This window comes from Scyliorhinus canicula, chromosome 1, assembly GCF_902713615.1.
Source record: "Scyliorhinus canicula chromosome 1, sScyCan1.1, whole genome shotgun sequence".
Lineage (NCBI taxonomy): Eukaryota > Metazoa > Chordata > Chondrichthyes > Carcharhiniformes > Scyliorhinidae > Scyliorhinus > Scyliorhinus canicula.
Window position 1 is genome coordinate 266,429,927 of NC_052146.1, and position 16,008 is coordinate 266,445,934.

General features: G+C 49.3%; 1 long non-coding RNA gene across 1 annotated transcript in view; it reads left to right on the plus strand.

The window, feature by feature from the left end:
* Positions 1 to 207: 207 nt before the first annotated feature.
* Positions 208 to 16,008, plus strand: part of LOC119974168 — a 34,817-nt gene continuing 19,016 nt past the window's right edge. Inside the window, exon 1 of the long non-coding RNA XR_005462469.1 lies at positions 208 to 409. This is a non-coding gene — a long non-coding RNA (uncharacterized LOC119974168). The remainder of the gene's footprint in view (positions 410 to 16,008) is intronic.

Sequence of the window (16,008 nt, forward strand, 5' to 3'; positions counted from 1 at the left end):
CCAGTTTTGTGAACATGAAGGACATGCTGTATCCCGTCAGATAGTCCTCAATTTTCCTTTAGGCCATAAAATTGGTGGAGCTGGTTTGACTGCACATTGCAGTATCCTATTGATTTCTGCTTTTCAATGTTGATAGAAAAAACATTTTAAAAGTTCATGCTCCAGCGGATAAATTGGCTCCCAAAGATCCCCTGGCAACAAGTAAGCCCCCTAGAATTTTCCAGAACTTGATCTGCGCAAAATATCCCAAAAGGAGAACTTGGCCGAGTTAAATAAATCCTCCAAAATCAACTGAGCAGGACAATGAGCAGCTCATTGAGGTAAATGTTGATGTGCTAATGCATTCCACACGGAGCCTGAACAGTATTTTCTAAGGATTGCACTTAGAAAATTGACTGAGAAACAAATGGTAAGCAGAGGGTTATTTAAGTATCATTTACCTAACAGCAGAGAATTGATCCATGAAAGTTACAAACAAAAGTGCCTGTGTTGATTAGATAACATATATTCTAGGACTGTGACCACTTAAAACATATTTTCGCTGTTGGCTATGCTGCAAAGACACATTACTCAACGGGTCATGGCATGTTTGGAAAGTGAACCGAGATTACTGTTGTACATTGTCCCAGGGAATGCCTGCTGATCTCACCTTTGTTTTAGAATTCTTTGCTTTTGAGCCTACCTGGTGCCTGCCACAGAATTCTTTTGACAATCTGAGAAGAGTAGGGTGCTAAAAGATTTGACGTTAACATCATGTGTCCTGCATTGTTCAGAGCTTCGTTTTTTAGCTTGTTGAAAGAAGGCACTCAATGGATCTGGAACTCTGATACTCAAAAAGTTGGATGGTGACACTTAACCTTTATGGCATAGGACAGAGACCAGCTTCAGAACAGTAGCAACAGGCAGGCAGTACCAGTTATATTGCTCATTCCAAACTTAGGAAAGTAAACCTTCACACATCTAAATTAGCTGTTAACTTTAAAAATGTAGGCCTTGAATTTCCATGAGAGACTCAACAGAACCCATATGAAAAAGACAGGGACTCAGTCATACTTTGGCAATACTGTTGGCAATACTGGGAGTTCCCAGGTGGGTTTATTGAGGAGTCAAACCACCGCTCGCCACCAACAAGGTTATGGAGTTTCTACGTCTTCAACTCAGAGCTGATCCAGTGTCAAATTGGAGGTCAGCATTTCTTTTTTAAATATAAATTTAGAATACCCAATTCATTTTTTTTCCAATTAAGAGGCAATTTAAAGTGGCCAATCTACCTACGCTGCACACCTTCGGGTTTGTGGGGGTGAGACCCACGCAGACACTGGGAAATTGTGCAAACTCCACAAGGACATTGACCCGGTGCCGGGATCGAACCCGGGTTCTCAGCGCTCAGAGGCAGCAGTGCTACCACTGTGCCAATGTGCTGCCCGTGGATGTCAGCATTTCAAGGTAGGGGAAGCATACCAGCATTCAGATCAGGGCAAATGGCTTTCCTCAGAGGGGAGTGGGGGTGGGGGTGGAGGGAGATCTGGAATGATGAGAGGCACCAATCCCTGAAGAAAAGGAACATTTGATTTAGAAATATCTGAATCGGGTTCCCCAATGGTGTGTGGACAATGGATTCCCTGTCATACTGGGGAAGACAGTGACCAAAGGGACACCCACCCACTGTGGTGTACTTACCACACTGTGGTGCTCGCCCCATGTAACTGAGGCACCATCTCACTGACCTCGCAAACTCAGGTAGTGTTCGCACTGGCAGGAGGAGTTGTGGCAAGGTTGTCAGGATCATTGTTTTTTGGATCAGCAAAAGAGAAGGATTTGCATCAGTTTCAAAATTTACAAAGGATGGTTCAGTATTGGATCCAGGTCATAATTCTATTGATGCAAAGCATAAAACATTCAGCATCTTGCAAATCATTTTTATTCAATACACTCCCATCGTCCTCCTGTTGAAGCTTGTTATTAACAAGGAGTTGGAAAAACCACCAATATACAATCTGACAGCTTGGAAGAAGGTCATTCGGTTCATTGTGCCTGTACTGGATCTTTGAATTGGGACTCATTCAGTCGCACTTGTCCCCTCTTTCCCCATATCCCTGTAACAATTCAAGCATGCATTGAATTATCTTCTGAAAACTGCTTCATCAGCTGACTGCCAAAAGAAATTTTTCCTCATCTCCCCTCCAGGTCTTTTGACAATTATCTTTAATATGTATCCCTTGGCCAATGACCCACCTGCCAGGGGAAACAGTTGATCCTCATTAAAATTTATTGAAACCCGTCTTTGTTTTGAACACCTTTAACCTTTTGTTTGCCCTGAAGGAGTAGAATCTCAGCTTCTATAGTTGCTCCAAATAACTGAGGTCCCCCATCCCTGGTCTTGTTCTGACAAATCTGTTGTCTAGGTAGTCTCTTCAAACCCTGATATCCTTCACATAGTATAGCATTTGGAATTCAGCACAATTCCCAAGGCGAGGTTTAAGCAGAAAGGTTTAGCACAATTACAAAATTCTGTCCAGCTATTGGACAGGTCTATGTTAATTTTTATTCATATAGAATGAGAAGAAAATATACATTTCGAATGTAGAAGCAGAATTATTTATTTTTTGTTGAGAAATTTAATGGATCAACACATGCAGAAATTCTGAGAGGACAATGATAATATCAGAAGGCTGTAATTGTGTAACTGCAAAGCATGTGCACATTGACAATCCATTGTTTCCCCTTCATCACAATGTTTGACAAGGTGTGCTGGTGGTACGAAATTCATTGAGAGATTTTGATCACAAATATAAAGACAGTCTGTCACTTCAAATTTTAAAACCAAAAAATTTGTACCTTACAGCTGGGTAAACACCACATAATCTTTAAATTGCAGTGTTCATTCAAAGAACTAAGCTGCATCTTTTTTCCCTGATGGCATCATTGCAGAAAGTGCCTGTGTGTGTGTGTGAGAGCTGGAATGTAACTGCGCCTTAAGCTTTGGGCGCAATGAAAAATAAAGGCACATGTGTCTGATAAAGCATTAGATTTTTTACTGATTGTGTGCAATGAAATGTATGGGAGACACTAACTTGTCTCCCATCTCCTGGACGGAATCTTGTGGAGGCGACTGGGGTCCTGGGTGTCAGCTGGAGAGTAGGCAAGAGCGAAGCATGGCCTATTTTTGGGAAGGCCTGCGACGCTGTACGTCAACCAGCTCTATTGTACTGCAGCCCCACTGGAGAGACGGTGGCTGCTTCTGGTACAACAGCCGCCTGAAGCTGAGAATCCAAGGGTTATTGCTGGATCCCAAACTAGAGGCCAATGATATCTGTTTGGAGGTGTGGGGGTGAGGGTGGGGGATAGTCGTGGGGTGGCGATCGCAGAGAGTTGTGTGGAGGGGGGATCAGCACCAACGACACGGGAATGGTTCTCGCATGACGGTTTCCTCTCCTGCCACTGCGTTAGCGGCGGTGAGTCAGTGGCTGTGAGATGAGGTACTTAAGTAGACATAATCACACACTGATGAGCCTCAATTAATGGCAGGCCATGAAGAGCTTTCCTGTCACGGGCTTAATCAGGGTGGAGACGAGGTCACCACTCACCACCTTCCCGCCTAATTAGATGCCTTCCCTGCCACTGAACTCCCCACAGGGGAGGACACAAGATTCCCTCCCCGAATGCCTGCAAAAGGACACTCTTTTCCATAATTAGGCAAAAAGAAAGTAAATTAGATTGAGATGACGCCATTTCATTTGTGGAGATATCTGCGGAATTCTTAGTCCAATGTAGCTTTTAGGACACAAGACTGGAAATTATTCTGTGCCACATAATTATATGAACACTTGCATTATAACCAGTTCACCTGTCTGCCATTTAATCAGATTTGAACACATTGATCCATTTGTGCAGCAGAACCTCCAAAATATAGAAAGAAAGAAAAAGAATAGACTTGTACTTCTGTAATAACTTTTGCTGCTGTTGGACATTGCAAAATACCTCATAGCCATTCACTCATTATTGTAGTGTAGCTATTGTTATAATTATAGCAGCCAAATTTGGAATGTCTTACAAACATCAAGGGGCTAAATGACGAGATCACAGGCTGGATTTTCTCATTCAAGGCGGGTATTGAAGGCGGGACTGATTCCCAGCTCGCATTCTTGCTTTTGTTGCCAGCTTGCCAGGAGGAAGGATCTTTGCAGGTTTGGGATCTTAGATGGGTCTGCCACTCAATTCGTGACCGGGACAAAGATGCAGGAATGGAGTCGGGACACCGGGAAAGTGGACCATATTCTGGCCTGCATCAACATCCTTCATATTTTTGCATTGCGCATATTCTATAGATCTATGTAGATAACACTGAAAGAGAGCTGGCAAACACACACTCCTGCACAGTTTTAATTGTTAAATACAACAGGGATCCTGTTCATGCAATGGGACCCTGTGCCTTGTCTCTATCACTGCTAAGCAATGCTTAGTTCCCTAGACTTAGGTAAGTGGAGTGTTATCCAAAGGACAAAATCCGCAGTTGCTAGAAATCTGAGGGAAAAAGCGATAATGTTAGAATTGCTCAACATGTCGAGCAATATCTGTAGAGAAAGGCAGCCAAGATTTCAGATCTATTAAGCTTTGTTAGAATGCTGATGGAATGCAGTTCCAATAACTCGACATAGCGAGTCGACAATTTTCTGTCGACAACAGTTCCAGGTGTCGGCCGAGAAGGGTGGGGGCCTCCTGCAGGTTGTTGACCACCTGGGCCCAGTCATGTTGACAGGCTGGAAGTAATGAAGCTCATGTTCCGGTCTTTGAAATCCATTGAAGCCCCTGGAAGATGCTCTAATCAAGGTGTTGTCTGTTAATGTGGTTATTTAATCTGGTTGTAGGGAAGTGAATTATTCAATAATAATAATAACTTATTGTCAGAAGTAGGCTTCAATGAAGTTACTGTGAAAAGCCCCTGGTCACCACATTCTGGCGTCTGTTCGAGGAGGCCGGTACAGGAATTGAACCCGTGCTGCTGGCCGTGTTCTGCATTACAAGCCAGCTGTTTAGCCCACTGTGCTAAACCAGCCTCTGGGGGTGATGTCTTGTACTGTCAATTATTCTACATTAATAAGGTTTTATCATGTTAGACTGGATATTGTTTCTGGGATTTGAGCACAGTTTATTTATCCTGCTATATCCTTGCGGGGAGGATGAGCAGAGCCGGAGCGTGAATGGGTGGTAAGTTTAGTTCCGTCCCTTCTATGTTCGAGGAAGGTCCCCTGCAGTCGGATCTAATCCTTTTCTTCTAGCTGCGTTTATTCCTCTACAGGCCCAGACGGACTGTATTTTATCATGTTGAGGACAAGATTTGTCGAGCTCCCCTTAAGGTCATTTATCCTGAATTGGGTCTCCCCCTTTGACTGTTCTTCTGCTGTAAAAACGTTTGTGGTGAGGTCGGCCTTAATATCCTCTATTTGTGGTGTGGGTAATGTGTCTGGTGGGGTGGGCCCTCTCAGCAGGTTCCTTTAAGTGTTGTGTTCCCTGCAGGACCAAGCGGGCCTAGCGCTGGGGTGGTGTTGGACAGAGAGGCCCTGGTAGTCGTTGGGGCTAGTTCTCTCATGTTTTTATTCTTGGTGCTGGGTTAGGCTAGGCCCAGTGTCACAGTCATTAGCCTGTTTCTTTTTTGTGTGGTGGCGTGGGCTAGGCCAGGCCCTGTGTTGCGGTCATATCCTGTTGTCCCACAAGGGATGGCACCTCCATTTGAGGGCACTATGGGGGGGGTCCCGAGTGGGTGATCCATGTTTGGAGAAATGTTGAGATGGGGTAGGTCTGAAGATGGGGCCCAGTCTTTATCCTTGGTTAATTCCTCCTGAGAGTCAGGCTAGCCCATGTGGGCAAAGTGATGAAGAGAAAGAGCAAAAACTGTCAGAACTAACCCCTCGGATTCACCATATTACGTCAAAACAAAGACCGGCCGGTCTTTGTTTTGACGTAATATGGTGGATCCGAGGGGTTAGTTCTGACAGTTTTTGCTCTTTCTCTTCATCACTTTGCTTCAGACTTGGTGAGGTGTTCGGGGCGTTACCCATATTCCTCTTAGTTTTGAGGCCCTTGCGGGCGAGTGAGGGTGGTGTTGGGAGGTTGGCCTTACAGGCACTGACAAACGGATCGATTTTGTTGGCTTTTGGTTGGTTGAATGGGGGGATCCTGCAATTTTGGGGGGTTGGGGAAGCGCGCCGACTCTCCATCCCAGGGTGCCCCCAGTTTGGGAGCCACTCTGATGGCCCTCCCATCCTCCCGTCTCTCCGACTGGGACCACGCTATATTCCTCTTGAGTCTTGGGTCTTGACCCCATGGTTGCCTCTTGCCCTTTTGGGGTGGTGTTGGTGGTTCAATGATTTGTTTTGTCTTTGGTCCTGCTGCAGGGTAATGGGGTTGTGCAGGGTTTGATTTATTTGCTTTTGGCTCTTGTTCTTGTTCTCTTTTTACTTTCTCTATGGAAGATCTGGGTTGTTAACAGGGTCTGGTTGCGTTCTGTCCTCTCCTTCAATTTTCCCCTTCAATGAACATTCATCGATCCTGCTGGTGCGATTTATAACGGCTGTATGAAAATGAAAACCTGACGACTTCACCTCCGAAGGGGATATCGGAGGTGAGAGCTCAGGTGGCCATTACCATCCAGGGTGCGAGTCGCAAAAGGGCACTGGAGAGGACGCAGGGTACCCAGATAGGTTCAGCGAGAGCTAAAGAGGAAGCAATGTTTAAGAAGTGAATTCCAGAACTTAGGGCTGAGGATCTGAGATATGGCAGCCAATGGTGAAGTGAGTGAATTGTCAGAATGTGCAAGAACCCAGAATTGAAGGAGCGCAGAAACTTGGCAAGTTGCTTGGCGAGAGGACGTTGGATAGAGAGGAAGAGACTAAGGAAGGATTTGAAAACAGAATTTGGATTATAGAAAAAAATTAACTTATATCTGTTTTCTTGCGATCTATGTGCTCTGTTATTTTTCTTTTCATTTTTCTTTCACAGCTTAACAAGGAATAGAGGGAACGTCATTTTGTTTCTGATTACGGTGACAGAATTGTGTAAGCTTGTGTGGAAGACGCGTTGCAGAGGAAACGGCTATTTTGAGAAAAGGTTGTCCACTTAATTGTGAAAGTGTTGTGTTTTTGGAGCAGTCATGCACATTACAAGAGCCTGAGAGGCAGAATTAAGTAGCCAGATGTAAGGAGAGTAATAAAGAAGGTCATTTAACCTTAGCGAGCAGGAAATAGCTGATGTAGGGAGGATGGGTGTTAAATCTCAAGGAAACAGCCCAGGCACCATGTCACTGTTGATTAATGAAACCATTGTTATAGGCAGATTCTTCAGGTCACAGGGTGACCACGCTTTCTGCTAAAAGGAGGCACCTTATTGTAGCGTGTCCTGTCAGTAAAACACAGACAATCGGTAATGGAAACAAAGTGACAGCAGTACGTCGTGCTAAATTCCAACAGACAAGACAATGTTAACACTGCACCTGGTCACATTACATTGCTATTCTACTCGTTACAAAAAATTATCAGTACTCCTTACTCCACGTGAGGTGTTTTCTCAGCCTCACAGTCCGTACTGAGTGGGCACATCCCAAACAAAAGTGCAAAAAACAAACTGTTTGTTTTGGAGGGCATGTGAAAACCAATGTTAAACAGCACTCTCATGTTCTATTATCAGAGGAACCATTGGAAGACATTAAAATAAACGTTATCTTTAATCATTTTTTAGAAACATATGGCGGAATTCAGCATCCTGCCTTTGGCAGGATTTGCAGTGGGCAGGAACAGAGAATCCAGCGGCAGGCAAAAAGCCGGAAATTGTCCGGCGTAAAAATAGTTTGCAAATCTCCCGAGGGTGGGTCAGCGCTCTGAATCTCATTTGAAAGAGGGTGTTTTGCACACATCAGACCTCACTGCGCTTGTGGTTTTGAGGTGAGTGCAACACCTCATCTTCCATGGTGCTGGTCTCATCTCAATGGCAGTCGAAAACCACACAGCTGAGGGTTACCAGTGCTTGCCTCCATGGTCATAAGGACACCACTGTGCAGTGGTACCCAGGCAGGACACAACTTTCAGATATGGAGTAGTATTATGACCAAGGGGAGATTTGGAGTAGTCCGATCCTGTTGAGTGCCACCGTTGTCTGGAGAGACAGTACTGTCCAGTGCTGCTGGTTTAGCTCAGTTAGCCGGACAGCTGGTTTGTGATGCAGAGCAAGGCCAACAGTACGGGTTCAATTCCCCTACTGACTGAGGTTATTGATGAAGGCCCCGGCTTCTCAACCTTGCCCCTCGCCTCAGATGTGGTGATCTCAGGTTAAATCACCACCAGTCAGCTCTCCCCCTCACAGGGGAAAGCAGCCGATGGTCATCGGGAATATGGCGACTTTATTTAGTTACTGTGCAGTACTACTCGTCAGGGCTGAGCAGTAAGAAACCAGAATATCCACTGGGGAAGGGGTTTGGAGAGAGGGGCGATGGTGGGGAATGGTAAGCACATGGGGAGGGGAGGGCAATGTGCAAAGAAAGCCATGGAAGGGGTTGTGGGGTGGAAAGGAGAGGAGCAGGAAGGCTTTGCCAGTGGAAGAGGAGGAGGGGGAAATGATGGCTGGAAGGGGGCAGTCTGAGGGTGGGAATCAGGGACCCATCTAGGTATGTAAAATGTTAACAAAGTAGGGGGGAGGTAAAAGGGAAACCAAGGGCGCGATTCAGTGACTGCGTTGAACACCATGTAGAGTTGGAGGGCATCCCTGCCAGCTACTTAAAATATGGCCATCGTACTCTATTTCTCTACAGGGATTATAGCTAGGGGCTGGTTTAGCTCACTCAGCTAAATTGCTGGCTTTTAAAGCAGACCAAGCAGGCCAGCAGCACGGTTCGATTCCCGTACCAGCCTCCCCGGACAGGCGCCGGAATGTGGCGACTAGGGGCTTTTCACAGTAACTTCATTGAAGCCCACTCGTGACAATAAGCGATTTTCATTTTCATTAACAAGAGATTCTTCGGGTAAATAGCGGGAGAGGGCAAAATCAAGATTTCCGCCGAGCATGAAAATGATCTCCAGAATTGGTATTCCAACAGGCCAAAGGGCATCCAGTTATTAACCAGAAGCGATGTATTGGTAATTAGAATGCTAGATCATAGATTGGAGCATTGAGGCAAGTTAGGTCGCGCTTGTCATTGTAAACTTCACTCACCAATCAGCGATTGAGAAGTCACACTCCTGGGATGGCATTTTGATGACCTCAGTGAGGGTGGTAACACATCAAAAACAAGGCTGCATCAGTGACAATGCAAGAATGGCTGAAATTATTGTAGACCATTACAGAACCTAAAAGGAGCAGATTGTGAGCCTCACTATGTGGAACCGTTCCTCATTAATGTCTACAATGTTGAACTTTAGACACAAAGTCAAAGAAGAACTGGTTCCGGAGCTTAATGTTGCATTCTGAGGGTCCAAGTGCAATAGGAGGCAAAGGAGGCGAGGTGAAGTGATGCAGAGCGTATTTCCACGAGGAGGCCCCGGCTAATGTCCAGAGTCAAAGGGGACCAGAGCAACAATGAGGGAAAGGTGGAGAGATGCAGACAATGGAAATGATTCACCAGAATAAGAGTATACCGAAGAAGACTCTCCTACCTACAAACGAGTGAGAGACAATGTGGGGCACGTCTGCACTTGTCCCAAGCTCTGGTAGGTCACATATGCCAAATTCTTTGCGAAGTCCTGACACCATGTAGAGTTGGAGGGCATCCCTGCCAGCTACTTTAAATACGGCCATCGTACTCTATTTCTCGACAGGGAATAACAAGAGATTCTGTGGCATCCCTCAGCTTGAAACACATCAGAGGTGACAAATGCTCTTTACAGGAAGGTACATCAGTATGTCGGGTTTGCTCTGAACGAAGATAGCCAGGCTATGAGATTCATCAGCTTCTCCATCATCTCAGGCTTCCCTAGAGTGTCGGGTCCAATCGACTGTGCTCATGTGGCTTTAAGGGCTTCATGGCAGCAGCACCTAATGTTTATAAACCACTACAGCTACTATTCTCTCAATGCTCAACTGGTGTGTGATCATTGGAACCAGATAATGCATGTTTGGTGCTGGGTACTCCATGACTCCTACATCCTGAGTCACTCCCAGGTGCCTGAGATTTGAGAGGGTCAAGTACATCTGCAGGGAAGGCTGGTTGAGGTGACCCACTGAAACGCTGGCTGATAACACTGATGCGTCATCATCAGTCATTCTGAGGACATGTACAACCCTGCTCACAGCTCCACACACTTCATGGTAGGGCAGGCCAGTGAGATTCTGAAGATGCGCTTTAGATGCTTAGACCTTACGGGTGGTCCAATACAATGAAATGAAATGAAAATTAAAATCGCTTATTGTCACGAGTAGGCTTCAATGAAGTTACTGTGAAAAGTCCCTAGTCACCACATTCCGGCACCTGTTCGGGGAGGCTGGTATGGGAATTGAACCGTGCTGCTGGCCTGCCTTGGTCTGCTTTAAAAGCCAGTGATTTAGCCCAGTGAGCTAAACCAGGCCCTAATGCCCTCCTGATAGTGTTTCCTGCATGTTCGTAATGTGTTGTGCCCTTCACAAGCTGTCAATGTGAATAGATAATCCCTTACTAGTGGATGAATTGGAGTAGGATGAGAGTTCATTGGAGGATGAAGATTGGGAAGCCCAGGAACATCGAGAGGGTGCTGACGTGACACTTTAATTGTTGACAGGTTCCAGGAGCAATAAATTGAAGGTAACATTTCACCTAGCCATCAAGCCATTCTCCTTCCTCTGGAGGGATGTCAAAACATTTGCAGCAATAATGGGCAGCACGGTAACACAGTGGTTAGCACTATGGCTTCACAGGGCCAGGGTCCCAGGTTCAATTCCCCACTGGGTCACTGTCTGTGCAGAGTCTGCACCTTCTCCCCAGGCCTGAGTGGGTGTCCTCCGGGTGCTCCGGTTTCCTCCCACAGTCCAAAGACGTGCAGGTTAGGTGGATTGGCCATGATAAATTGTCCTTAGTGTCCAAAAAAGGTTAGATGGGGTTATTGGGTTACGGGGATAGGGTGGAAGTGAGGGATTAAGTGGGTCGGTGCAGGCCCGATGGGCCAAATGGCCTCCTGCACTGTATGTTCTATGTCTACGAATAACGAACTCTGCATTCACATTTGCACTTTCTGGCCTAATGAATCATCAGGCGATAATCTCTGCAAAGATCCCCAGTGACCTGTGAAGGCGCTCACTCTGCGAACTGAGAGTCCACTCAGGAATGAGAGCAAGAGATGACTTGAAGCTTTTGCCACCAGATAATGATGAAAATATAGCAGCCACTGAGATAAGGACATGTCCAAAGATCTCCACCTCCCGTCCATATCTTGTCTTTTGCTACTGTCACTGAGGAGACACAACTGCTGCCAGTTGTGTCTCCTCAGGCACAATCTCCTATTGTGAGTTTCCCTCACACAATAGTCTTCTGTGAGGAAGACTGGTTTGAAGTGCATGTATCATACACTTAGAATAAAGATCTAAACACACCTCTGACATTACGCAAAGGTGTAGAAACTATCTTCACTGGCATCCTACCCAGGGATAGAGGCACCCTCTGTGGGTCTGAGCAGCTGGATGGGGTCACAGGCAGATGGGACTGAGAGCAGCTGCACATCCCTGGAATATCCTGAGAGTGTGTCCGGCTAAGTCTCATCCTCCCTGTGTGTGGTCGGGGGCACCGTCCTGACTCCTCGAGGAGATGGTGCACCTGGAGGAAGGTCAAGATGCCTCGATCCCCTGTGAGCTCCATCTTGATCGTGTCCACAAGGGCCACGGTGTCCAGGGCCGAGCGCAAATCTGGCAAAACCTGCTGGACCAAGCTGTCCATAAGGGTTTCCACCTTTCCCATGGTGACCTTGAGGTGTTGGCATGTTGGAGCCACGACATCAGACAGAACGTTGGTGGACTCCTCCGTCCTTCACTCAAGTCTGCCGAGTGACTGCTGAAATTCTGTCTGGTGTTCCACTGCCTGGTGATTCGCTGCCTGGTGTTCCACTGCCTGGTGTTCTGCTGTCTGGTGTTCCGCTGCCTGGTGATTCACTGCCTGGTGTTCTGCTGTCTGGTGATTCACTGCCTGGTGTTCTGCTGCCTGGTGTTCCACTGCCTGGTGTTCCGCTGCCTGGTGATCCGCTGCCTGGTGATTCGCTGTCTGGTGTTCCACTGCCTGGTGTTCCGCTGCCTGGTGTTCCGCTGCCTGGTGATTCGCTGTCTGGTGTTCCACTGCCTGGTGTTCCACTGCCTGGTGATTCACTGCCTGGTGATTCACTGCCTGGTGATCCGCTGCCTGGTGATTCACTGCCTGGTGTTCCACTGCCTGGTGATTCACTGCCTGGTGATTCACTGCCTGGTGTTCCACTGCCTGGTGATTCACTGCCTGGTGTTCCACTGCCTGGTGTTCCGCTGCCTGGTGTTCCACTGCCTGGTGATTCACTGCCTGGTGATTCGCTGCCTGGTGATTCACTGCCTGGTGATTCGCTGCCTGGTGTTCCACTGCCTGGTGATTCACTGCCTGGTGATTCACTGCCTGGTGATTCACTGCCTGGTGTTCCGCTGCCTGGTGTTCCGCTGCCTGGTGTTCCGCTGCCTGGTGTTCCGCTGCCTGGTGTTCCGCTGCCTGGTGATTCACTGCCTGGTGTTCCGCTGCCTGGTAATTCTCTGCCTGGTGATTCTCTGCCTGGTGATTCAGTGCCTGGTGTTTCGCTGCCTGGTGTTCCACTGCCTGGTGATTCGCTGCCTGGTGATTCACTGCCTGGTGTTCCACTGCCTGGTGATTCAGTGCCTGGTGTTTCGCTGCCTGGTGTTCCACTGCCTGGTGATTCGCTGCCTGGTGATTCACTGCCTGGTGATTCACTGCCTGGTGATTCGCTGCCTGGTGTTCCACTACCTGGTGATTCGCTGCCTGGTGATTCACTGCCTGGTGATTCGCTGCCTGGTGATTCACTGCCTGGTGTTCTGCTGCCTGGTGATTCACTGCCTGGTGATTCACTTCCTGGTGATTCGCTGCCTGGTGTTCCGCTGCCTGGTGTTCCGCTGCCTGGTGATTCGCTGCCTGGTGATTCACTGCCTGGTATTCCACTGCCTGGTGATTCACTGCCTGGTGTTCCGCTGCCTGGTGATTCAGTGCCTGGTGTTTCGCTGCCTGGTGTTCCACTGCCTGGTGATTCGCTGCCTGGTGATTCACTGCCTGGTGATTCACTGCCTGGTGATTCGCTGCCTGGTGTTCCACTACCTGGTGATTCGCTGCCTGGTGATTCACTGCCTGGTGATTCACTGCCTGGTGATTCGCTGCCTGGTGATTCACTGCCTGGTGTTCTGCTGCCTGGTGATTCACTGCCTGGTGATTCACTTCCTGGTGATTCACTGCCTGGTGATTCGCTGCCTGGTGATTCGCTGCCTGGTGTTGCATCTCCAGCATTGAGTTGGTGGCAGTTCACAGAGGCTCATCGTCTGACTCGGACTGAGCAGGTGGCTGGTATCCAGCAGCCCCCCTGAGTGCCGGAGACCGGGGCTGTCCCTGCCTCTGGCTTCTGGCGGACGTGTCAGTGAGGTGTTCTCTAGTGGGTGAGTCACTGCCTGGTGATTCACTGCCTGGTGATCCGCTGCCTGGTGATTCACTGCCTGGTGTTCCACTGCCTGGTGATTCACTGCCTGGTGATTCACTGCCTGGTGTTCCGCTGCCTGGTGATTCAGTGCCTGGTGTTTCGCTGCCTGGTGTTCCACTGCCTGGTGATTCGCTGCCTGGTGATTCACTGCCTGGCGATTCACTGCCTGGTGATTCACTGCCTGGTGATTCGCTGCCTGGTGTTCCACTATCTGGTGATTCGCTGCCTGGTGATTCACTGCCTGGTGATTCACTGCCTGGTGATTCGCTGCCTGGTGATTCACTGCCTGGTGTTCTGCTGCCTGGTGATTCACTGCCTGGTGATTCACTGCCTGGTGATTCGCTGCCTGGTGATTCGTTGCCTGGTGTTGCATCTCCAGCATTGAGTTGGTGGCAGTTCACAGAGGCTCATCGTCTGACTCGGACTGAGCAGGTGGCTGTTATCCAGCAGCCCCCCTGAGTGCCGGAGACCGGGGCTGTCCCTGCCTCTGGCTTCTGGTGGACGTGTCAGTGAGGTGTTCTCCAGTGGGTGAGCCACTGCCTGGTGATTCACTGCCTGGTGATCCGCTGCCTGGTGATTCACTGCCTGGTGTTCCACTGCCTGGTGATTCACTGCCTGGTGATTCACTGCCTGGTGTTCCACTGCCTGGTGATTCACTGCCTGGTGTTCCACTGCCTGGTGTTCCGCTGCCTGGTGTTCCGCTGCCTGGTGTTCCACTGCCTGGTGTTCCGCTGCCTGGTGTTCCGCTGCCTGGTGATTCGCTGCCTGGTGATTCGCTGCCTGGTGTTCCGCTGCCTGGTGTTCCGCTGCTTGGTGTTCCGCTGCCTGGTGTTCCGCTGCCTGGTGTTCCACTGCCTGGTGTTCCGCTGCCTGGTGTTCCGCTGCCTGGTGTTCCGCTGCCTGGTGATTCGCTGCCTGGTGTTCTGCTGCCTGGTGATTCACTGCCTGGTGTTCCGCTGCCTGGTGATTCACTGCCTGGTGTTTCGCTGCCTGGTGATTCACTGCCTGGTGTTCCACTGCCTGGTGATTCACTGCCTGGTGTTTCGCTGCCTGGTGATTCACTGCCTGGTGTTCCGCTGCCTGGTGTTCCGCTGCCTGGTGTTCCGCTGCCTGGTGATTCGCTGCCTGGTGATTCACTGCCTGGTGATTCACTGCCTGGTGATTCACTGCCTGGTGTTCCACTGCCTGGTGTTCCACTGCCTGGTGATTCAGTGCCTGGTGTTTCGCTGCCTGGTGATTCACTGCCTGGTGTTCCACTGCCTGGTGATTCACTGCCTGGTGATTCACTGCCTGGTGATTCGCTGCCTGGTGTTCCACTACCTGGTGATTCGCTGCCTGGTGATTCACTGCCTGGTGATTCACTGCCTGGTGATTCGCTGCCTGGTGATTCGCTGCCTGGTGATTCACTGCCTGGTGATTCACTGCCTGGTGATTCGCTGCCTGGTGATTCGCTGCCTGGTGATTCACTGCCTGGTGATTCACTGCCTGGTGTTCCGCTGCCTGGTGATTCGCTGCATGGTGATTCGCTGCCTGGTGTTGCATCTCCAGCATTGAGTTGGTGGCAGTTCACAGAGGCTCATCGTCTGACTCGGACTGAGCAGGTGGCTGGTATCCAGAAGCCCCCCTGAGTGCCGGAGACCTGGGCTGTCCCTGCCTCTGGCTTCTGGCGGACGTGTCAGTGAGGTGTTCTCCAGTGGGTGAGCCACTGCCTGGTGATTCACTGCCTGGTGATCCGCTGCCTGGTGATTCACTGCCTGGTGTTCCACTGCCTGGTGATTCACTGCCTGGTGATTCACTGCCTGGTGTTCCACTGCCTGGTGATTCACTGCCTGGTGTTTCACTGCCTGGTGATTCACCGCCTGGTGATTCACTGCCTGGTGTTCCACTGCCTGGTGATTCACTGCCTGGTGTTTCGCTGCCTGGTGTTCCACTGCCTGGTGATTCGCTGCCTGGTGATTCGCTGCCTGGTGTTGGACTGCCTGGTGATTCGCTGCCTGGTGATTCACTGCCTGGTGATTCACTGCCTGGTGATTCACTGCCTGGTGATTCGCTGCCTGGTGATTCACTGCCTGGTGTTCTGCTGCCTGGTGATTCACTGCCTGGTGTTCTGCTGCCTGGTGATTCACTGCCTGGTGATTCACTGCCTGGTGATTCGCTGCCTGGTGTTGCATCTCCAGCATTGAGTTGGTGGCAGTTCACAGAGGCTCATCGTCTGACTCGGACTGAGCAGGTGGCTGGTATCCAGCAGCCCCCCTGAGTGCCGGAGACTGGGGCTGTCCCTGCCTCTGGCTTCTGGCGGACGTGTCAGTGAGGTGTTCTCCAGTGGGTGAGCCCGAGCCTAAACTAG